Here is a 25,552-nt window from a genome sequence, read left to right on the forward strand (position 1 = left end):
GAAACAACAAAAAGACTGCTCATTTCCAAAAAGGGAAATGGGCTTGTTTACAAACTGTGCAGGGTAGTAAATTGCACAAAATTGATCGTGACAGAAATGTGAAACTTGTGCTTGTTATAGCAAACTTAGTGATGATCAAAAGCTTTCAGATGAGAACTTTCTAGATTTATTCCAAGTCTGAATACTTAATATTACTTGCAGCAGTTGTGGTTTTTTTTTTTTGTGACTCATAATTTTCATTAAGTCAAACTTTAATTAAAACGTCTCTGCCTGGAGACACTGCCTTTGAAATCCTAGGCGAAGCTCAGTAGGACTGTTTGTCTGTTTGTGACAATATTAAATGTCAGGCTGAAAAATGTCAGCTCAGCAGATGGATAATTGTATACTTTAACACTCTTAATGGAGAGAAATGTATTTCAGTATAAATTTTAATATCATCTGTGAATAAAACTACAGCTCATAAAGGAATAATCTTATTTACATATGCTAATGTACCTACACACTTACCCAGCAGTAGTTCAGTAATACCAGTTATAAATGACGTTAAGAATGATTTGTTGTTTTCAGTCACTAAGCTGTGTCCGACTCTTTGTGACCCCAGGGACTGCAGCATGCAAGGCTTTTCCTGTCCTTCACTATCTCCTGGAGTTTGCTCAAACTCATGACCGTCAAGTTGGTGATGCCATCCAACCATCTCATCTTCAGTCGCGCCCTTCTCCTCCTGCCCTCAATCTTTCTTCCTGTCCTCAAAGGACCCAGCATCAGGGTCTTTTCCAATGAGTGAGTTCTTCGCATCAGGTGGCCAAAGTACTGGAGCTACAGCTTCAGTATCGGTCCTTCCAATGAATATTCAGGATTGATTTCCTTGAGGATGGACTGGCTTGATTTACATATATTTATCATCTAGGAGTTCTCCATGAAACATAGGGGTTTCCGTTCAGGTTTTGAAAGCAGAGTCTGCGATCGGGGCAGTATGCTGATGTGAGACTTGACTTGGAGTAGGATTGAGGAAGCCAGCATCCTTGCTGTGGGCACCAGGGATTGGGTTTTGCAGGGACTTCTGAGCAGCATGTAGGAGGCTTCCCAGCCTTGTCCCAGGGCTGCAGCATTTATCCTCCAACTTCCCTCCATTACTCGCTGAGTATTTCCTCATATCGACTCTCCTTCCTTTCTCTAACTCATTTGTGCAGGGCCCGTCGGTCAGAATCTTAGACTTGGAAGATGATACAACAGAAATCTAAAGGAACTTGCAGAAGTGATTGTGGTGGAAGACTTAGTCTGAGGGTCACTTTGCATAAAGCTGGGTGTGAAGAATCCACCTGCCAATGCAGTAGACACAGGAGCCGTGGGTTCAATCCCTGGGTCAGAAAGATTTACCTGGAGGAGGGAATAGCAACCCACTCCAGTGTTCTTGGTGGACAATCCCATGGACAGAGGAGCCTGGTGGTCCATGGGGTCTCAGAGTGTCAGATATGAGTGAGCACACACGTTACATAAAATCCCCGTCTCGTGATCTTTAAATGAATGCCAGGCTGAAGCAGCGGGTGTTCTGTCTGCCTCCCGTCCAACACCCTTTGTGCAGCTCAGATCTGTCATGGGGTCCTTCTGGTTCCCAGCTTGGCATGGTGGCAAGTCAGCCACAGCTTCTTAGAAAACTTTCTTAGGGGGAAGTAGGTGTAACAAGCTGGAGTCCCCATTGCTGCAGCCAGTTTGGGGGCTGTAATTAATCATCTCCCTTTTCCATCACCTATGTGGGATATCCTTTCCTCGTGGTCCACATTTCAGCTTGCTAATTGTGGTAGAGATCCAGAATTTCATCTTTTGAGACTTGATCTCCTCTTAGATCAGCGTGCCGTGATCCCCCATTCACTCGTGTCAAGAGTTATAGAAGGACCAGGTAACGTCCCAGGAACTCTTCCAGGTCCCAGGCAACTTGCTGCATTAGGTAACAGCCCCCCTAGATACTCGGAATATTCAAGTCAATAACTAACCCGGGTGCAACCTACACTGATGAGCTGAGTATTCAGGAGTGAGAGGGAACCCATGCTGTAGAGCCCATGCTTGGCCTCAGTCCCTGCCGCCATGCTTATTCCTCGTGTGGGCCATCGGGATAGGATTTTATATCCCTTCTTAAACCGGGAAGACCAGTTCTGTAGTTGCATCTTCTATCAGGCTACATGTGTTCGTTCATGCTTGGTCACTCAGCCATGCCTGACTCTTTGCAACCCCATGGACTGTAGCCCGTCAGGCTTCTCTGTCCATGATAGTTTTCAGGCAAGAACACAAGAGTGGGTTGCCATTTCCTCCTCCAGGGGAGCTTCCTGACCCAGAGATCGAACCCTCATCTTCTGCATCTCCTGCATCTCCTGCATAGCAGGCAGATTCTTAACCCACTGAGCCTTCGGGGAAGCCCCCGTCAAGTACTTAGGAAAGCTGTAAACACTCTCCTGATGTCACTGCCCTTCTCACTTGTTTGCTTCTGTGCAGATAACACAGTGGAGATGGTTTGCCGGGGGCAGGGGGAGCGCGGGACAGTGACATTCAGCAGGAAGCATGCGCTTGGCAATTCCGGTTCCCAGAGGGAGTAACAGAATGAGCAGTGACCTGACCGCGGAAGTCAAGGTGCGCACACGTGTGGATACGCACTATATCTTTTACTGGCTGTACCATACCGAGTAAGTTATTTTTCTCAAGACAATTATTTATCTGCATTATGAAGTAGGTCCTTAATTCTGCTGTTCAATGATTCCAACACAGATAGTGTCATTTCTCAACTGCTTTATGAATCCACCTGCAATGCAAGAGACCTGCGTTTGATCCCTGGGTCAGAAATATGCCCTGGAGGAGGAAATGGCAATCCCCTCCTGTATTCTTGCCTGGAGAGTTCCATAGACAGAAGAGCCTGGTGGACTGCAGTCCACGGGGTCACAAAGAATCAGACACGACTGAGCGATTAACACTTTGACTTTCATGTTCTTTATTCTCCTTGATTTGAAGATGGACAGATGTTTTCTTCTTGAACCTCAGGGCTTGATTTATAGTTGTAGAAGCCAATGGGGCAGGTATTTCTATTGGAGGGGGGCAACTAGACAGTTTTTGCAGACCTAGAGAATATTTACCTATAACATTTATAAGTACAAGGTACATAATTCCAGGTGAGATGGCATCTAAGGACGTGTGAAAAGCAGCTGGTCCCAGTCATTCTGAATGATGAAGGATCACATATCCCCAGGCTTTGTGGATGGAGACTCAGTGAGCTGTTTAGGACACAGAAGGGAAGATTCTGCATTTGAAAGACAAAGCTTAGAACACAATTTTATCTGACAAATCCAATTACTCGGATACTTAGTTGACTGAAGAAATATTTATATGATGTCCACCATTGTAGAGATGTACGGAATACAATTTATGAGATCATTTAACTGTATAATCATTTATGTCTAAGGAAATTGGCTGTTAAGCTATGTTCTAGATTTCAAAATGAAGATTCTCAACAGCATAGCTGTGGCTGGTTACTCAGTTTTTCAAAACAGGCCAAATGCAACCAAGATTAGGTGTCTATTTTCTTTGTTTGGTTCTGTGACTTAGATCTGCCTTTATTAGGTGAAGTAGAATCATCCAGGTCATTTCCCAATGGTTCTGGAAAAATACGTCACCTCTACTACAGGTGAGAGAACAAAAGCAAAAGACAATGGTTCCTGTTTATAAGGGTTAATAGTGTCAGCTCATCAATAAAGTACACAACATTATTTTCACATTTCTCGTAGAATTGTACATAATCTTTTCAAGCTTTTCTCTACACAGTGATTGTATCGTTTTTCCACAGAAAAGTATTTTTATAAGTAGTAGTATTTTACGTGTCTGTAGGTTAAACTATGTAAATAACACCTCAGATTTGATCCACTGCAAAAGCATACTCTGTATTTTTTATGTAATTCTGTGTTGTCGCTAGATTTGGATGACTTTAATTACACAGCTTGGGGGTAATTTCACAAAGTAGCTCTGAAGCTCTAACATGGATGTTGGAGACACCTTGCTTGCCCCGTTATGCTGTTGTCTTTAATTAAAGACCAGTAGTAATTTTATTTGATTACCATTTTTAGTACGTTAACCTCAGTTTCCAAACTAAGCACGCTGGCTTGAAAGCTCAGTCTTTTACATGAAATTGTATACACTTGACCCTTGAACGATGTGGCGGTTTGAAGCTGGACCCTGACCCTCTGAGCAGTCAGAAATCTGCCTATAACTTTCAGAGTGCTCTGTGGCTGCCGAGTGTTTACTATTGAAAAAAATCCTCTTATAAATGGACCTGCAGTCAAATTGATGTTCAAGGGGTCAACTGTGCTCTTCTTCTTTGGTTAACTTATTATGATTCCTTTTTTTTGAAATACATAAATTGCATGTAAGTTTTACCAGCCTAGACGCTAAAATTACCAGAGTCTAGAGCTGCGTTCAGCATCACTTTCTAAATTGCACGTTTTTGCAATCATGCAATGCCCTTGTACAGTCGAGTCCTGGCCTTGCTGATGCCCCTGGGTCTGTGGCTTTATATTAGTATCTTAGATTCATTGCTCAGCACTGACGTTGCACTGGGCACCTTCCAGTCTTTGCTGATCTTGCATGCAGAGTCCTAGAAAAGGTTTTTGCTAACAGTTATGCAGCTGCCTTTGATGGTTTCTCTTAAATTTTGAAACTTCCCAAATGGCTTTCTACTGAGCCTGGGTGATGGGGCTGCTCTGTGTCCACCTGGCTCAGATGCCTGTTCAGAATACAGAAGATGGAACATTTAACTTTCTTCCTGCGTGTCTGAGATCTGTGGAATAGCCTTTTTCAGATTTCTCAATTGACAGTTATAAGCTCAGTCAGGATATTGAAGATTCATAACCACAGTCGTCATCATGTTGGCTTGTGGGCCATGCTTCTCCTCCTCGCCTCCAGGAATACTGCTTGTGGCTTTGCAGTGTGCTTCTTGACCTTCACGGCTGGAGGGTGTGAGCGGTTTAGCACAAGCTGGGGTGGGAGGTGGCCTCCTGGTGAGCCAGCGTGCCTACCGTAAGGGGTGTGGGACTGGGAATGAAACTGAACAGATCTCATAGATTGGGCTGTTACTTCCTGGCATTGAGCACTCAGCAGTTAACTTCCTCTAGCTTCCTGTTTTTTGATGCGGTATGTTGCTATCCACCTCGATGGCTACTGTCAAGATGAAAAGAGATACTGAGCACCTAGTAGGCCGTTCGCTGGCTGCCACATGATAGATGCTCTCGAAGTGGTTGGTGCCTTGCCCCCTCCAATGCTGTCAGCTCATGGAGCAGTCGGTCCCTGATACTGCTGGGGGCTTACTCTGTAGAGGAGAGTTCTGCACGTGAACAGCAGTCCTGAGAGACCGCCTCCTAGGCCGATGTTGTAGAATTTCTTGTGGCCACCTCTTCTGGACTCCATGACTGGAGCCTGAGGCTCCATCCTACATACACTCAAGGCCTCTACCCCACCCCCACCCCCAAGGTTTTTTTTTTTTTTCCCCCCCCTAGCTCAGCTATACACATAGCACATTTTTACTAGAGTTTGATCCTGGAGACTGACGGGGGAACTGGCTACTTTTGGAGGAGAGAAATAAGCAACCCACCACTGGAGTAGGCAGTGTTGAGTGTCTCCCTGCTTTCCAAATGTATAATCTTCCCCTGGGAGAACTGATGAACTTGATTGCTTTCAGGCTCCGTCCCTCAGGCCTCCTCTGCAGACATTGCACACAGGCGGGAGTGGCAGACTGTGCTGCCCGTGAGTTTATACGAGACCTTCTGCAAACTTCCATGCGTGGGGCAGTTAGGCTGATGTGCGTTCTGTGAAGGTTAAAGAGGACTCCTTGTTCTCCATGGAGGAGGGGCTTCAGAGCAGCCATGCTGAGGGAAGCCTGAACCTGGGGACAGGTTGTGAAGCTGTATATATGTGGGCATGTCAGTTTCACTGTAATATTCAGGTTGTATGTTTGTGTGGCACAATAAATATAAAGTCAGAATGTCCCACGTCAAGTCACTGCTTGTTTGGCAGTTTGCTCTGTACTGTGTGGATTTAGTTCTTAGAGCAAGGTGACTGAGATTCCTTATTGGTACATATAGAACTTACTCGGGGGATCAAAACAGATTGAAGGATTATTTATGTGGTGCTAGACAGACAGAGAACCTTGAAAGCTGGTGCTGTTGCTTACTTCTTTCTGTTTGGTAATTAACATGACTGTCGATACTTGTCATCTTGCCTTTGAATTAAGTTTCTTTAATCTTGAGATATTTTTACCATTGCTGTTTATTTCTTAACTTCTCACTGTCTTCTCTGGTCACACAGACATTTAACAAGATACACACTGCCCATAATTAAGCTGTGTATTTTTCATTCACGTGGAGAAACTGATCTCTCTTATTTAACTGCTAGCACATTTTATATGCACTTTTATTCTGCATAGAAATTCATCTGTGACTAGGAACCACTAAGAACCTATGGAAGAATCTATAACCCCAATGTTTGGTTTCAGTAATGATGATCACTAGGGCTTAAATATTCTTCTGCATTGCTGATCCTGTATTTTTTTCTAGAAATCATGTTTGTCTGCTGTCTCTTTCATGCCTGTAGAATTACTGAGTTGGAATACAGCAGAGGACTAGCTTTGCAAATACACCTCCAATCTCATTTCCACTTCTTAATGGACTCCAGTCAATGTCTTGGTACTAAAAGCCTTTCATTACTTACTTCACCCTGACCTTTTTATATTCCTTTTATTTGCGCAGTCAGTTTTATAGGCCAGTTGCTCTTTTTTTTTGTCAACTGGCTTATAACACTTTCTTCCAAGCACAATAGTTCACCATCTAAAACATCTGTAACTTCTGTTCACAGTGACTTTCTCTTCCTATATTTGTCATATATCCCTTTATGGAATTGCTAATAGAAACATGCCTTCAACGTAATTCCTGTTTTTTCCTCTAAACCAACAGGGACTGAAACATACTCCCTACTGGTGTCATTACTACTTCTCGAGCTGTCGTAGGAAAAAAATGGCATTTGTGAATAATGGCTGTGACAGAAATTCAAAGACTAAAACATTTAAAAAATCATATTTTACAGAAGTTTTACAATTTCTCTTTTCCCATCCAGTAGATAGGGCATTGCTCACCAATATGTGTGTTAAAACTGCTATGAGCTTCCTATGCGGGTGGAATGTGTATGTTGTCCTGCACACACACACTTGGGTCTGGTCATGGTGGGTTTTATAGGGAAAGCGTCACAACTTCAGTGGATCGAGATGAGTTCACTCACCGCTGTTTCAGGGCGGGTTGGTGTCAGTTACCTGGAGCCATCTACACCAACCCAGTCATCCCTGCTTTGAAACCTCCAGTTCAGTTCAGTCTCTCAGTCATGTCCAACTCTTTGCGACTCCATGGACTGCAGCACACCAGGCTTCCTTGTGCATCATCAACTCCCGAAGTTTATTCAAACTCATGTCCATTGAGTCGGTGATGCCATCCAACCATCTCATCCTCTGTCATCCCCTTCTCCTCCCGCCCTCAATCTTTCCCTGAATCAGGGTCTTTTCAAGTGCGAAACCTCCGGAGAGCTGGCCAATGAGGATATTTACATAGAGGCTAAATTCAGTGACTGGTATATTTCAAGAATTATTAACTCAGAATATATGTGCTAAATGTATCCTATATTCCAGGTTCCAGGTAAATACCAACAAAAGCCATCAGGTCTTCATGCCAACCAGTTCATGTGCTGAGTTCTATGGGGGTCACTGAAGCTTTTACCCCATATATATTTGTTTAGTCTTTTTTCATTTTTAAGCATTGAAGTATAGTTGACTTACAACATTACAGTAGTTCCAGGTTTGCATCATAGTGATTTGGTAATTTTATGGGCTCTACTCCATATAAAGTTATGATAAAGTATTGGCTATATGTTATGTCCTTACAACTCATTTTTAAAACATCTTTTAAAATTGAAATATAGCTGATTTACAATGTTGTGTTAATTTCTGTTGAATACAAGTGATTCAGTTATGCTCACACACACACAAAATGTTTACATATATATATACACACATTCTTATTTTTTAATATATTCTTTTCTATTATGGTTTATCACAGGATATTGACTATAGTTCTCTGTGCTATACAGTAGGACCTTGTTTATCCATTCTGTATCTAAAAGCTTGCGTCACCTCCCCAACCTGCTCCCCCAGGCAGGCCCACTCCCTTGGCCACCACAGGTATGTTCTCTGTACTCATCAGCCTGTTTCTTTTCACAGATGCATTCATTTGTATCATATTTTAGAATCCACATGTAGGTGATATCGTATGGTATTTGTCTTTTTCTTTCTGACTTACTTCATTTAGTATGATAATCTCTAGTTGCTTCCATGATGCTGCAAATGGCATTATTTCATTCTCTTTTTTTTTTTTTTTACTGAGTGGTTGTACAACTTATTTTTAAAAGATGATTATTGCTTTCATGATGCTGTGTCTTAAACTACAATGATTTCTATATGCCACTGATAATTCGTCAGTGTATGTGAGGCTGTCTTATTGTACAGTGGCTTGCAAAATCTCAAGCACTTAAAAAGGATGTCACCTTACTCAGCATTCTATCACTAAAGTGCTCCATGTCAACAGGGCTCGTCCCTGGTCCCTGCTGTGCTTTGGGGCCGATTTATTGAACGTGTACGCAGCTCTGCCACTGTGGCTTCATTTCAGCTCATTCTAAGCTGCTCAGCTGCCCTGCAGTTATCCCCCCTTGCCACCTCATAGGCATGACCTCACTGAATTAAATGCACAGCCCTCAGCTTTAATGCCAGTGACTTGGCAGCACTGTCAAGACTCAATGGGGTTTATTTTTTTCTGCCATCACATGCTAAGTCTGGTTTCTAGGAGATAAATCCATTCAAAAAGGTTCTGCAAATTCTGTTGCTGGATATATGGACTTTGATAAAGCTGTTTTCCTTTTAAATTGACCAAAGAAAGACCATTCAAATGATGTGATCGTTTTCAGCTTTATACAAAACTGTAACACAAATGTTATTTGAGGTTTCTGGATGTCTTTCAATGGAAGATGCTTAAGCTACCTTCCGATTTTGCCTAGGTTTACGTGTAGGGAATATATTCAGGCAGAATGTGTTCTCTAAGCTTTTTCCAGCTCCCTCTTCCTTGTTGACACAGTCTAAAGATGGCAGAAGCAGAAAGCACAGCCGTCTTTTTATAGGCATCGTTGCCTTCATGGCAAAGAGGTTTGGACCTGATCCCTGAGTAGGATGGCAAATCAGTTAAAAGCCTGGGATTTTCCACATGCTAAAGAACTTTCTTTATGGCGAGTAGACTCTTAAAGCTAAGGCAGAAGAAAAAAGTGAGAGTGATGTGGAAGATGTAATCTCAACATGTACTATATGGGCAAATCTGGTCCTCTAGGATGCAAACACTGTTTTGGAAATAGAATTGACTTGCCCCAAATTCTACACTGGTATCTCTAATGTAGATGAAATACCTTTATTTTATTTTATTTTTATTATTCTTTTTTTATAGGAACATAAGAATGGTGCTCATTTTAAAAAAACTTTTTATTTTGTGTTGGGTATAGCCACTTAACAATATCATGATTGTTTCAGGTGGACCATTCTCCCCCAAAGTCCCCTCCTATCCAGCCTATCACATAATATTGAGCAGAGCCTACTGTGTATACAGTAGGTCCTTGTTAGTTATCTATTTCAAGTATAACAGTAGAAACACTTTGACTTTAAAATTTTTTTTTTTTCATATTTTCTTTTTAAATATTTATTTGGCTACGTTGGGTCTTAGTTGGGTCATCTGGGATCTTTCCTTGCGGCACATGGATTCTGTAGTTGCGGTGTGGAAACTGTTGCTCCTCGGCATGTGGGATCTTAAGTTTCCCAACCAGGGATCAAACCCAAGTTCTTTGCATTGCAAGGTGGATTCCACTGGACTACCAGGGCTGTTACATTTTCTGATCAAACGTAACCATCATCTTATCCCGCCCAACTCCCCCGGGCCCTTCAGCACCACCTTTGTCCTCATAATTCACCTCCTTTGAGCACACAGCTCAAAATCCTATCCCTTTCTAGGTTAGAAGCACCTTGAACTTTAGTCTGGGCCTCCTTCACTGCTGAATTCCCAGTGCCGAGCTCACAGCAGGCACGTAATACTTAGTCCTGTACTTACCTTCCACCCTCCCCGTCCTCACCTGAGTGGAACTGTATTACTGGTGTACCCTGTGTAGCCCCAGATTAACTCACACTTCACCAAGGTTTTTAATAAATTCTCATTCTGTTCACGGAGAAGGCAATGGCACCCCACTCCAGTACTCTTGCCTGGAAAATCCCATGGACGGAGAAGCCTGGTAGGCTGCAGTCCCTGGGGTCGCTAAGAGTCGGGCACGACTGAGGGACTTCACTTTCACTTTCATGCATTGGAGAAGGAAATGGCAACCCACTCCAGTGTTCTAGCCTGGAGAATCCCAGGGATGGGGGAGCCTGGTGGGCTGCCGTCTATGGGGTCGCAGAGTCGCACACGACTGAAGCGACTTAGCAGCAGCAGCAGCAGCAGCATTCTGTTCAAGGCACATTCAGCTTGTTTTCTTTGCTCTGCCAACTCGTGAAGCCGCCGTAGGGCTGTCTCCTGTTTCTTCTCATCCTTGCGGGATCTTGAGGAGACATTCCGAGCAAACTCTCTCTGCTTGAGATCTTTCAATCTCTGCTTGTGTGCATGATCATAGGAGTTGATATGGTTGTCAAATTCCTGGTGTTTCTGATACTGCTTATCACAGAGTTCACAGTAAAAGTTGGCTCTAAGGTCTTCCAATGCTTTGGCAATGGCCTTCTCTTTGTCAACATAATCCTTGTACTTCTGCCTCAGTGCTTCTGTGTCTTCTTTTTCTACTTCTAGGACACGGCACCGTTCGGTAGCATCTTCAGCATAATCAAGCTCCATTTCCATGCGACCCATGCCCATGACATCATATTTGATGACGATTGGAATGGGATCTGTTCTCCCCTGAAGAGATTTTCCCAATCCCTGGCCCAGCTTCCACCCATGTTTCTGGAGTAAGCGATGTCCAATATTATCCGATTCTATAGGCTTGTCAAGGGATGCTTGTTCAATTTCCAAATGTCCTTCTTCATATTGATCAAAGTGATTACCCTGAAAGTCTCGGTCCTCGTTGAAGCGGGAGAAGCGGTCCGCCATTTTGCCGCCTTCACTCCTCTCAGGACGACAGTCTCCGGTTCGCTCCTTCCCTCCCGCGACACCCACCCCCTCGCTCTCCTTCTGTGTTCCCCACCTCCTCCCACGCCCCGACTTTAAAATTTTTAAATATAAGTATTTTATTGAAATGTTCCAATGTGTTAATGGTCTACTTCCCTCTCAGAAAACTTACCTGTGTGCTTGTAAGTTATTAGTTGCCAAACATTTGCTTAACTGCGTTGTGTCTCTTAAGATAGTGAGATTCCTTTTTTGATAAAGTTTCCTATTTAGGGTATGATTATTGCCTCTGCCTCAAAGGCTTGAATTCAGTTAATTTAGATTTGTATTTCAGGCTTAACTATAGAGAACAATAACCACCTGTTGGATTTTTGATAAACTGATTTTTGCCAAAGTCCATTTTAAAATTTGAATATTTTTCTGAAGCCAAGATATTTTAGTTATTGCTAAATACTTTGTATATCCACGAATGTTTCAGTGCCCCATCTGCTGGAGACTTTGATGAATGAGGGTAGTCAGTTTGCTTAATGAAGAATTGAGGCTGAACTTTTTCATATGCAGGTTAATTCAGTTTTATTCTAAATATAGTGACATAAACTAAATAATTCTGTAACAAATGCAAGTATTTAATAGAATTATACCTTCTCTTGACAATGATACAAAAAGTTGAAACATTAATAACTACTGAGTTTTAATTTTGCTTCAGTGCATACTGTTTTCCCAGCCTGTTCCATCAGAACCAAATGAACATTCTTGTTTCATATGAGGCCCAGAACATTGTCCCTATTCCAAGTGCTATCTATTTAATCAGGTTTATGGGACCCATGTATCAGATCACCACCACTGAATGCTCCTTAGAAACACTGATAAGTTTCCATAATTCTTTAAGGCAGTAAAAATGCTTGTGTTCCAAAGCTTTAAGCAGAAATACTTGGGAGGCCTGACATTTGAAGTCAGAATCATTGCTCACCTCTTCCATTTAACTAGAATCAGTCACACTGGACGCAGGTTCTTAAAATGAAAAATATTTCCTCCTTCCTCCCATTCTGACAGATGCACATCCCGTTTAAAATATAGTTGAACAACTAACTGAACAGGTTTTAGAAGCATCACATCAATTTCCCCATCCACTCTCGTTGTTGGTTCAATGGAATGCAATACGTCAGAGTGAAGATGAAAGAATCATAGGACGTGTTCAGTCAGGGAGAGTCTTCATTGTTAAAGGATGCTGAACTAGTCGTCAGAGGGATAAAAGAGAAATCAAAGGCATGACTCAGGTCCCAGAGACATGCACGATGGATGATTCAGTAGTAGACCAAGACATCTCTTCCCATAAAACAATGTTTACTCTCTTTGCCTTCTCCAGGTTGTGCCGCGTAAAAATAAATGGAAGCTCGTCATTTCTTTTTAGATAGCTTCATTATATATGACTTCCCATCCATGTACCTAGGAGCACGGCAGCCTACCCACAAGTTTTCACTCATTCCATACTGCCTATGCCTATGATATTGCATGTGAATCTCCAATTTCAACTTCCAAGAGAGTATCACAGCGTTTTCAACATTGCCTCATTGCTCTAAAATATTACTGATAACAGAAGGCTCCATTTATCCAGGGCCTGTTTTATTTTAGGCTCTGAGATATGGGATGAAATGAACACACAGGTAGCCTTTGCTTTATACGGCACTATGTTAACTAAGAGTTGTGAATTTAAAATACATATATATTTGGCTGCGCTGGGTCTTCATTGTTGTGTGCAGACTTTATGCAGTTGTGGTGAGCGAGGGCTGCTCTCCAGCTGCAGGGTGTGGGTTTCTCATGCTGCAGCTTCTTGCTGCAGAGCGTGGGCTCTAGGACACACGGGTTTCAGTAGTGGCCCCCAGGCTCTAGGGCACTGGCTCAGTAGTTGTGCACGGGCTTAGTTGTTCCCTGGCATGTGGAGTCTTTCTGGGCCAGGGATCGAACCCATGTCCCCCGCATTGACAGACAAGATTCCTAACCCCTGGACCAAGGGAAGTCCACGAGATGTGCAGTTTGGAGCCATGTCCTACCTTTGCACTTTTTGCTTTATGTGAACTTACAGAAGCATTGCAAAGATAGTACAGAGTTCCATATTTCCTTCCCAGAGCTGCTTCTAATGATTTCGTCTTATATAATTGTGATGCATTTATCAAAGCTAAAAGGTGAACAATGGTATGATATTAATACTACTTACAACTGCCTGGTGTTACTTGAATACCTCTGATTTTTCCACAAATGCCATTTCTCTGCTCCAAGATCCAGTCAGGAATCGTGTTGCACTTAGCCTTCATGTCTCCTCAGTCTCTTCCAGTCTGTGAGACTGTTATGGTCTTTTTCTCATCTCTCCTGACCCTGACACTTTTGAAGATGGCTGGTTAGAATTTTTGTCAATGTTCCTCAAGTTGCATTTGTCTGATATTTCTTGTGATTAACCTGATGTTACAAATTTAATGGAATAGTACCATTGAGGTTTTATTACATCATATGGGGGTGATATCAGCTTGATTAATTTTTGGTGAGCTAACCAAGACCACTTGGTTAAAGAAGGGTCTGTCAGGATTCTTCAGTGGAAAGTTACTATTTTTCCTTTCCATATCCTAAGTACTGGAAGGAAGGAAATTACAGCCCACATTTGAGAGGAGAGCAGTGCTTAAATTCCATCTCTTGAGTTAAGGTGTAGATTTAGATTTTTGGACATGTTAAAACTATCACAGTACTGAATATTTTCAGGGTGCACAAAAATTCTGTTAAGTTTTGACCACATTTTAGTATTTGTCTATGCATCTTGTCTGCATAAATTATCACTATAGAGTTTTAGTAGTGATGAGAAACCAAGATAATTTCTTTAAAATACTATTCTACAATACAAGAAGCCACACTCCTTGGAGAAATGGCTGGTTCTGGGGTTGGAGCAGGAAATATGTAAGATAAACATAGGGCATCTCGTAATATCAGAAATAAGTGCTAAAAACAAAAGAAAAAGGATGCAGACATGTTAAAAGGACACAGAAACCAACTCACAGCTGGAAAAATTTCACCAACAAAATGGTGGTGGTAACAGATTACAACCCCCCAAATAAAAATAATATCCATGAGTCCAAACTGATAAAACTGACTGAATAAATGGAAGGAAAGGGACAAACAGTTGCTTACAGAAAAATTAAAATTACTAAATGTAGAAACAATGAAGAAAATAGGAAGTCATAGTGAGATACCATTTAATAATTTCTATCCAATTTAATATCTGCCAAAACATGGTTTCATATAGTTTTTATTAAATATATGAGCCGTTTTGCATCGTGTTCTTGGCATTTAATCCAAATGCTATTTATGCCACAATATTATATTCACATTCACTGTTAAAGTTTTTAAATGTACATAATTATCAAGGAAAAGCTTGAAGTCAGGCCATAAGCAAATTTCTTTGATTTATAATAGCATTCTTCACACTTATTTGCAGTATTTCACAGTATTTCTTTTTTTGTGAGTGTTTATAATTTATGTATCTTACCTACAAAACTTGAAAAAAAAAAACTGTACCTGGTTGTTTTGCTCCTCGAATTTTCATTTAGCATTTTTATTAACTCACCCCGACTCCTAGTAGTAAATACTTTCAAAAGCAGACTTAAATTACTGGATTCTATTCTGTTATGCAGAAAGTCTAAATACATTTTTATAAAAAATCTCTTTTAGATATTGTACATAATAATATCCTTATATATAAGTCTTTGCCTGCACATCATCAGAGCTAAGGTAGGCTTCTAGCAGGATGAATAATTTAAAGACTATAAACATTTAAAGCTCTTCACACACAAAGCATGACTTTTTAATACTATCATAAAACTGTAGTATAATTTAACCATAGTAATATTGTAGACACTTAGATAATTCTAGGCAGTTTATACACTATTACCAATGGTACATGTATCTTTCCCCCAAATTACTAAATTCTCAAGTGTCTTAGGCTACTTAAACATACTGCTAAATTGATTTCCAAAACAGATCACACCATGGCAAATTTCCAAATGATTATTTCTATTTCATATAACATTTCTAAATGTTAACTATAGTAATTTTGTTTAAACTCTTAATTTTTCTTTGTAGAATACATGTCTTTTAACACTTGATTAAAAAAAAAACTTTTAGTCAATTTGAATATGGAACACTGAAAAGAAATATAACTTTTGAAAAATATATTTTATTTCATGAATACTTGTGAATTCTTATAATTTAGCACATTTTAATCTACTGGTTAGTCAACAATAATTAAATTCTTGCATTAATTCAACAACCTCAGATATGCAGATGATATTGAGAGAGTCAATTCCTAGGCAGATTGATAAGAAGTTCAGGGTCCCCAAGGAGGAGAAAGGCGTCTGGGGCTCTCGAAGTGGAGATTGGGGGTCTTAAATTCTCAAGGAGGAGAAAAGGACAAACATTTTTTTCCTCTGTATTTCTTCAGTTCACTTCAGTTCAGTCGCTCAGTCGTGTCAGACTCTTTGCGACTCCATGAATCGCAGCACGCCAGGCCTCCCTGTCCATCACCAACTCCCGGAGTTTACCCAAACACATGTCCATTGAGTCAGTGATGCCATCCAGCAATCTTGTCCTCTGTTGTCCCCTTCTCCTCCTGCCCCAAATCCCTCTCAGCATCAGGGTCTTTTCCAATGAGTCAACTCTTCGCATGAGGTGGCCAAAATATTGGAGTTTCAGCTTTAGCATCAGGCCTTCCAAAGAACACCCAGGACTGATGTCCTTTAGGATGGACGGGTTGGACCTCCTTGTAGTCCAAGGGACACTCAAGAGTCTTCTCCAACACCACAGTTCAAAAGCATCAATTCTTCAGCACTCAGCTTTCTTCACAGTCCAACTCTCACATCTGTACTTGACTACTGGAAAAACCTTAGTCTTAGTCAGTTATACAACTCAGTTTAAACTCTGTACTAGGGATTATACAACAACAGTGTATCCAGCTGGAGGAGTTTCTCCTTCCTGAAAACTTTCTGACTAATGCTGATATTTTAGAATGTATGAGAGTGGGTCTGGAGGATCTTTCTGTTGTTAAATTCTAATCTTGTTATCCTAAAATGTAAATTGCTGAAGTAGGTATGGTAAAATTTTCACAAACTTGAGACATTCTTTTGATTCATTGTAATAATTAATTAAAAGGTATATAACTCCATTGCTAACACTAGCAAGGGGGTACTTTTTTGTCTATGTCAGAAACTTTATCCCTTTTATACTTTAATAAAACTCTATTGCACAAAAGCTCTGAGTGATCAAGCCTCGTCTCTAGCACCAGATTGAATTCTTCTCATCCGGAAGCCAAGAATCCTGGTGTCTTTTCATGGGTCAGCAACAACCTTTCAATACCACTTTAATGTAGAAAGCAAAGAGGAACTAAAGAGCCTCTTGATGAAGATGAAAGAGAAGAGTGAAAAAGCTGGCTTAAAACTCAAAATTCGGAAACTAAGATCATGGCATCTAGTCCCTTACTTCGTGGCAAATAGATGGGGAAAAAATGGAAACCGTACAGGTTTTATTTTCTTTGGCTCCAAAATCACTGCAGATGTTGACTATAGCCACAAAATTAAAAGACGTTTGCTCCTTGGAAGCAAAGCTATGACAAACCTAGATAGTGTATTAAAAAGCAGAGACATCACTCTGCTGACAAACGTCCATATAGTCAAAGCTATGGTTTTTCCAATAGTTATGTATGGATTTGAGAGTTGGACCATAAAGAAGGTTGCTGCTGCTGCTAAATCACTTCAGTCATGTCCGACTCTGTGTGACCCCAGAGATGGCAGCCCACCAGGCTCCCCCATCCCTGGGATTCTCCAGGCAAGAACACTGGAGTGGGTTGCCATTTCCTTCTCCAATGCATGAAAGGGAAAATTGAAAGTGAAGTCACTCAGTTGTGTCTGACTCCTAGTGACCCCATGGACTGCAGCCTACCAGGCTCTTCTGTCCATGGGATTTTCTAGGCAAGAGTACTGGAGTGGGTTGCCATTGCCTTCTCCAAAGAATGTTGAGCACTAAAGAATTGATGGTTTGGAACCGTGGTGTTGGAGAAGACTCTTGAGAGTCCCTTGGACAGCAAGGAGATCAAACCAGTCCATCCTAAAGGAAATCAACCCTGAATACTCACTGGAAGGACTGATGCTGAAACTAAAGCTCCAAAACTTTGGCCACCTGATAGGAAGAGCCAATTCATTGGAAAAGATCCTGATGCTGGGAATGATTGAGGGCAGGAGCAGAAAGAGGCAACAGAGAATGAGTTGATTTGATGGCATTACTGAATCAATGGATATGAGTTTGAACAAACTTCAGGAGATAACAAATGACAAAGAAGTGTGGCGTGCCGCAGTTAATGAAGTCGCAAAGAGTAGGACACGACTTAGCAACTAAATAACAAACATGACTTCAAAATTAGGTCTTATTCAAAAATTTTAATAGAAATATACTTGAAAAATAAAAACCACATGTGCTTCAGGAAGTATGGTTATTTTGATGGAAAAGGGAACGGGGAAAACAAAACTCTTTTGAAATAGACAAAGGAAACTAAACTGGAAATATACATCCCACAAGACATTTGAAAATGCAATTTTTCATATTTATACATGTTTTAGTTCAAAAATTAGTTTTTTTCATAGAATTCAAATATTGTGAAAACTTTGAGAATAATTAGTGCTCTTAGAGCAGATAATGAAAATTTTAAATTACTTTGTAATTTTAATCCTATAGGATCCTAATAGTAAATGTAGTTATAATTTCAATAGATGCTTAAGTAGCTATTGAAATATGGTAAACTATGTGTACATCAGTAATTTGTTGGTGACTGGTAGGTATATAACTTAATGCCATTGCTCTTAGTTCATGAGCATTAACCTGTTTAAATTTAGCAGGTCTCTATAAGCTAGTAAAATACATACTTGGATATGTTCTACTATCTTGTCTGCCAACAACAGAAAAAACATTAAAATAAAATCTTTATTGTTGAAACACCTGAAGAGGCCAGAGGGATTTTAAGTTCTCTTACTGAAGTGCAAGAAAATGCAAAAATTAAGGCATAATACACATTTTCATTATGTTAATTTCTTTTATCAGCAAAAGTAGAAAAAAACCACCCATCTGTTGAATTAAAAACATGTTTTCCAAGCACTTTATTCCTTTTAATTTTAATACTTGTGTATTTTAAAAGAAATGAAATCCATGTGTTTGCTATTTTTTAAATTTTGGATTCTACCAAAGTTAAGCAAGTTTATTCAAGTTCACTTGTATTTCCATTCAATATATTCTTTACCAATTTCAGATTAAAATTTTTAGGTGCAAAAAGTAGGAAAATAGAGCCTTGATTAGTTACATGGATTCTGTCTTTGTACAGTTTTTCATTAATCTGTGAGATGTTACAGCTGCTGCTGCTGCCGCTAAGTCGCTTCAGTCGTGTCCGACTCTGTGCGACCCCATAGAAGGCAGCCCACCAGGCTCCCCCGTCCCTGGGATTCTCCAGGCAAGAACACTGGAGTGGGTTGCCATTTTCTTCTCCAATGCATGAAAATGAAATGTGAAAGTGAAGTCGCTCAGTTGTGTCCAACCCTCAGCGACCCCATGGACTGCAGCCTTCCAGGCTCCTCTGTCTATGGGATTTTCCAGGCAAGAGTACTGGAGTGGGGTGCCATTGCCTTTTCCGGAGATGTTACAGAAAAACTCAAATAAACCTTTTGGCCAAACCAATACATTAAAAAAAACAGACACGTGAGAGAGATTGTCTATTTTCTTGATGAAATTTAAGTAAAAGGGCAGTTCACTTCAAGTAACCAAAGGTTTCCTTTGGATTCTGGTTTAGAATCTTGTCTGGCTTGCAATCCTGAAAGTTTCTCCTAATTGCAAAGAGACTCACGTGGACAGCAGATTAAAAACTATGGCCAATGATATGTTCACTGAATGAGGAACTGGACTGATTTGGAGAATTTTTCCTATTTTTCCAAATATCAATGACAGCAGTGCTGTGGGCTTTCTACATAGTAGGCACTGCTGTGTGGTGTCTATAGTTGTTTCTTTTATGTTGTTGGTAACTCATTGAAGTATTTATTCTCACTATTTAACTAACACACTTTGAGGCCAGTTTGACATCTCAGTCCAGATTTTACCCCCTTAACCTCTCTTCTGTCACCTTTCAGAAGCATGGGGGTTAATGAGGTTGTTTGGGAAACTGAACTAGTGATGTGCCCTGGTTCACACCCTCTGTCTTGTGAAACAAACAGCCATTACCCTGGAGTAGTATAGGAAGAGAAGTCAGTCTTTGTCTCATTATGGCTGTTGGCTGATGTATGATACTTTGAAAGTGAAAGTCGCTCAGTTGTGTCCTACTCTTTGCGACCCCATGGACTATGCACTCCATGGAATTCTCCAGGCCAGAATACTGGAATGGATAGCTTTTCCCTTCTCCCAGGGATCTTCCCAACCCAGAGATCGAACCCAGATCTCCTGCATTGCAGGCGGATTCTTCACCAGCAGAGCCACCAGGGAAGCCCAAGAATACTGGAGTGGGGAGCCTATCCCTTCTCCAGGGGATCTTCCCGACCCAGGAATGAACCGGGATCTCCTGCATTGCAGGCAGATTCCTTACCAGCTGAGGTATCAGGGAAGCCCATGATACTTTGACCAGATGAAATATGTAGTTATGACTGGAGGCATAAGATTCACAAAGGGCTGCTCTTGTTTGTTTATTTTTTAAGTGGAGGATAATTGCTTTACAAGGTTGTGTTGGTTTCTGCCAACAATGCCGATCAGCCATCAGTATCCACATGTCTCCTCCCTGTTGAACCGCTCCCCATCCCGCACCCCATCATACCCCTCTAGGTTAGCACAGAGCAGAGCGTTGAGCTCCCTGGCTTATACAGCAACTTCCCCTTAGCTATGTGCGTTACATATGGTAATGTGTATGTTTCAATGCTGTGTCTCAATTTGTCCCTTCCTCTCCTTCTGCTACTGTCTCTGCAAGTCTGTTCTCTATGTGGGTATCTCCATTCCTGAAAGGGATATTCTCATCTCCACAACTTATAGCTCATGGCCTGTGATGTTAGCACATTATGTGATGTCATTTATCACTGTGCCCTTTTGGCGCTCATCAATATGGTTTACTGGGCTTTGGGGTCTATGACAGGATGGGAAAAAATGTAAATGGTGACAATGAAAAGGCCATACAAACAAAAGTCTGGCTGCTTAAAAAAAAACTAATAAAATAAGAATGTCAACTTGTTGTCTTGTGAAATAACATTGCTATGAGTACTTGAATGTCCGCTTATTTTTCTGTTAGAGAGTATAAGGAAACTAAAAATACTGTAGAATACAAAGAAATAGCTTTTTCAACACAGTTTTAAATTTTGATTGTTCGAGAAGGTGTACAGGTTAGCATAAACTCTAACATTTAAATAAGAAAGGAATCTGAAGAAAGGGCAATTTAATATAGGCCACATTCAGCATATTAATAAAACTATCAGAAAAACAAATGCTAGACTACTTATCTTTTTTGCAGTTTAAAACTTAAGGGAACAATAGACTAGATATTTTAAAGGTGAAAAGAGAATGGAGTAACAATTTTCTATAAGCTATCATCCATGTGCAAAGGCAGCAGAAAAATATTTTAAGTGGAGAGGCTTAGAAATTATAACAGTATCTAATTACAGAAATAAGATAATAGAACTTAAGTATAAAAATACTTTTTTAAACATAAATTCAGCTTTCATTTCTATTATACAAATTATAACTAATTACAGAAATAATAGAACTTAAGTATAAAAATACTTTTTTAAAATATAAATTCAGCTTTCATTTCTATTATGCATTTATATTATACACATTTTGAAAGGAGTTGAATAGAGATAATCTGCTGATCTTTCCCTTTAAAGTGAAAACATACTAATGCTTGACTATAAGGAATAATCAGTTCAGTTCAGTTCATTTCAGTCACTCAGTCGTGTCTGACTCTTTGCAACCCCATGAACTGCAGCATGCCAGGCCTCCCTGTCCATCACCAACTCCAGGAATTTACCCAAACTCATGTCCATCGAGTCGGTGATGCCATCCAGCCATCTCATCTTCTGTCATCCCCTTCTCCTCCTGCCCCCAATCCCTCCCAGCATCAGAGTCTTTTCCAATGAGTCAACTCTTTGCATGAGTTGGCCAAAGTATTGGAGTTTCAGCTTCAGCATTGGTCCTTCCAGTGAACACCCAGGACTGATCTCCTTGCAGTCCAAGGGACCCTCAAGAGTCTTCTCCAGCACCACAGTTCAAAAACATCAATTCTTCAGTGCTCAGCTTTCTTCATAGTCCAACTCTCACATCCATACATGACCACTGGAAAAACCATAGCTTTGACTAGACGGACCTTTGTTGGCAAAGTAATGTCTCTGCTTTTCAATATGCTATCTAGGTTGCTCATAACTTGCCTTCCAAGGAGTAAGCATCTTTTAATTTCATGGCTGCAGTCACCATCTGCAGTGATTTTGGAGCCCAAAAATGTGAAGTCTGACACTGTATCCACTGTTTCCCCATCTATTTCCCACGAAGGGATGGGACCAGATGCCATGATCTTCGTTTTCTGAATGTTGAGCTTTAAACCAACTTTTTCACCCTCCTCTTTCACTTTCCTCAAGAGGCTTTTTAGTTCCTCTTCACTTTCTGCCATAAGGGTGGTGTCATCTGCATATCTGAGGTTATTGATATTTCTCCAAGCAATCTTGATTCCAGCTTGTGCTTTGTCCAGCCCAGCATATTTAACTTATATTCACTCTGCATATAAGTTAAATAAACAAGGTGGCAATATATAGCCTTGACATACTCCTTTTCCTGTTTGGAACCAGTCTGTTGTTCCATGTCCAGATCTAACTGTTACTTCCTGACCTGTATTCAGGTTTCTCAAGAGGCAGATCAGGTGGTCTGGTATTCCCATTTCTTTCAGAATTTTCCACAGTTTATTGTGATCCACACAGTCAAGGCTTTGGCAGAGTCAGTAAAGCAGAAATAGATGTTTTTCTGGAACTCTCTTGCTTTTTCCATGATCCAGCAGATGTTGGCAATTTGACCTCTGTTTCCTCTGCCTTTTCTAAAGCCAGCTTGAATATCTGGAAGTTCATGGTTCACATATTGCTGAAGGTTGGCTTGGAGAATTTTAAGCATTACTTTACTAGCGTGTGAGATGAGTGCAATTGTGCAGTAGTTTGAGCATTCTTTGGCATTGCCTTTCTTTGGAATTGGAATGAAAACTGACCTTTTCCAGTCCTGTGGCCACTGCTGGGTTTTCCAAACTTGCTGGCATATTGAGTGCAGCACTTTCACAGTGTCATCTTTCAGGATTTGAAACAGCTCAACTGGAATTCCATCACCTCCACTAGCTTTGCTCGTAATGATGCTTTCTAAGGCCCACTTGACTTCATTTTCCAGGATGTCTGGCTTTAGGTGAGTGATCACACCATCATGGTTATCTGGGTCATGAAGATCTTCTTTGTACAGTTCTTCTGTGTATTCTTGCCACCTCTTCTTAATATGTTCTGCTTCTGTTAGGTCCATACCATTTCTGTCCTTTATCGAGCCCATCTTTCCATGAAAGTTCCCTTGGTATCTCTAATTTTCTTGAAGAGATCTCTAGTCTTTCCCATTCTGTTGTTTCACCCTGTTTCTTTGCATTGATCACTGAGGAAGTCTTTCTTATCTCTCCCTGCTATTCTTTGGAACTCTGCATTCAAATGGGAATATCTTTCCTTTTCTCCTTTGCTTTTCACTTCTCTTCTTTTCACAGCTATTTGTAAGGCCTCCCCAGACAGCCATTTTGCTTTTTTGCATTTCTTTTCAATCAGTGTTTTAGAAATACTTGTAAAATTAATGCAGGAGATGGTCTTGATCCCTGTCTCTTGTACAATGTCACAAACCTCCATCTATGGAGGTTCATCAGGCCCGCTATCAGATCTAGTTCCTTAAATCTATTTCTCACTTCCACTGTATAATCATAAAGGATTTGATTTAGGTCATACCTGAATGGTCTAGTGGTTTCCCCCACTTTCTTCAATTTAAGTCTGAATTTAGCAATAAGGAGTTGATGATCTGAGCCACAGTCAGTTCCCAGTCTTGTTTTTCCTGATTGTATAGAGCTTCTCCATCTTTGGCTGCAAAGAATATAATCAATCTGATTTCATTGTTGACCATCTGGTAATGTCCATGTGTAGAGTCTTCTCTTGTGTTGTTGGAAGAGGGTGTTTGCCTTGACAAGTGCGTTCTCTTGGCAAAACTCTATTTGCCTTTGCCCTGCTTCATTCTGTATTCCAAGGCCAAATTTGCCTGTTACTCCAGGTATTTCTTAACTTCCTACTTTTGCATTCCATTCCCCTATAATGAAAAGCACATCTCTTTTGGGTGTTTGTTATAAAAGGTCATGTACATCTTCACAGAACCGTTCAGCTTCAGCTTCTTCAGCGTTACTTGTTGGGGCATAGACGTGGATTACCGTAATATTGAATGGTTTGCCCTGGAAACGAACAGAAATCATTCTATCATTTTTGAGATTGCATCCAAGTACTTCATTTTGGACTCTTGTTGACCATGATGGCTACTCTATTTCTTCTAAGGGATTCCTGCCCACACTAGTAGATATAATGGTCATCTGAGTTAAATTTATCCATTCCAGTCCATTTTAGTTTGCTGATTCCTACAATGTTGATGTTCACTCTTGCCATCTCCTGTTTGACCACTTCCAATTTGCCTTGATTCATGGACATGACCTTCCAGGTTCCTATGCAATATTGCTCTTTACAGCATCAGACCTTGCTTCTATCACCAGTCACATCCACAACTGGGTATTGTTTTTGCTTTGGCTCCATCCCTTCATTCTTTCTGGAGTTATTTCTCCACTTATCTCCAGTAGCATATTGGGCACTTACTGACCTAGGGAGTTTCTCTTTCATTATTCTATCATTTTGCCTTTTCATACTGTTCATGGGGTTGTCAAGGCAAGAATACTGAAGTGGCTTGCCATTCCCTTCTCCAGTGGACCACATTATTATGAAATTATTAAGTCAAAATCAATGTTTTAAAAATACTTGTAAAATTAAAAGCATGGCATATACCTCAAAGCAACTGAAAGGATCAACACAAAACAAACATAACAAAGATTATAACATATAAAAGAAAGGATGAGCAAAGTGAGAAAGCATAAAACCCCAAAAGTATAAAACACAGGAACAGAAGACTGCTCTACGCTGAAAGTCAATTTACATACTAGTTCAAGTTCTTGTTTTGAAAAGTAGGCATTCAACTTCATTTAAAAATATAGCTTGATATTGTAAATAAATAATGCTGCAGTGAACATGGTGATCCAGATATCTTTTCAAGTTCCTGTTTTCCTTTTCTTTGATAAACACCTGAAAGTGGAATGGCTGCATCATTTTGTTGTTGTTCATTTGCTAAGTCGTGTCTGACTCTTTGTGACCGCATGGACTACAGCAAGCCATGCTCCTCTGTCCTCTACTATCTTCCAGACTTTCCTCAAATTCATGTCTATTGAGTCAGTGAGGCTATCAAACCATCTCATCCTCTGCTTTCCCCTTCTCCTTTTGCCTTCAATCTTTCTCAGCATCAGAGTCTTTTCCAGTGAGTCGGCTCTTGTTATCAGGTGGCCAAAGTACTGGAGTTTCAGCTTCAGCATCAGTCCTTCCAATGAATATTTAGGACTGATTTCCTTTAGCATTGCCTGGTTTGATTTCCTTGCAGTCCAAGGGACTGTCAAGAGTCTTCTTCAGCACCACAATATTAAAGCATCAATTCTTTGGTGCTCAGCTTTTTTTATAGTCTAACTCTCACATGACTACTGGAAAAAATTATAGCTTTGACTATACAGACCTTTGTCAGCAAAGTGATATCTCTGCTTTTTAATATGTTGTCTAGGTTTGTCATAGCTTTCCTTCCAAGAAGCAATACTCTTGATTCCATGGCTGCAGACCTTTAATCAGTTTCTGGCTGAGTAATATATACACATCTTCTTTATCTGTTTCTTTTTTGGTAGACATTTAGGTTGCTTCCATGTCCAGGCTACTGTAAATAGTGTTGCATTAAACATTGGGGTGCATGTGTCATTTTGAATTATAGATTTCTCAGGATATATGCTGATTAGTGGGATTGCTGAGTAATACAGTATTTTTATAATATAACTGTACATATTCAGGGATGTAATATATAAATATGTATACATATTTATATTTGTATGTTACAGTTAATTTCATATACCCATA

The sequence above is a fragment of the Oryx dammah genome, unplaced genomic scaffold (assembly GCF_014754425.2).
Source record: "Oryx dammah isolate SB20612 unplaced genomic scaffold, SCBI_Odam_1.1 HiC_scaffold_7, whole genome shotgun sequence".
NCBI classification, from domain to species: Eukaryota; Metazoa; Chordata; class Mammalia; order Artiodactyla; family Bovidae; genus Oryx; species Oryx dammah.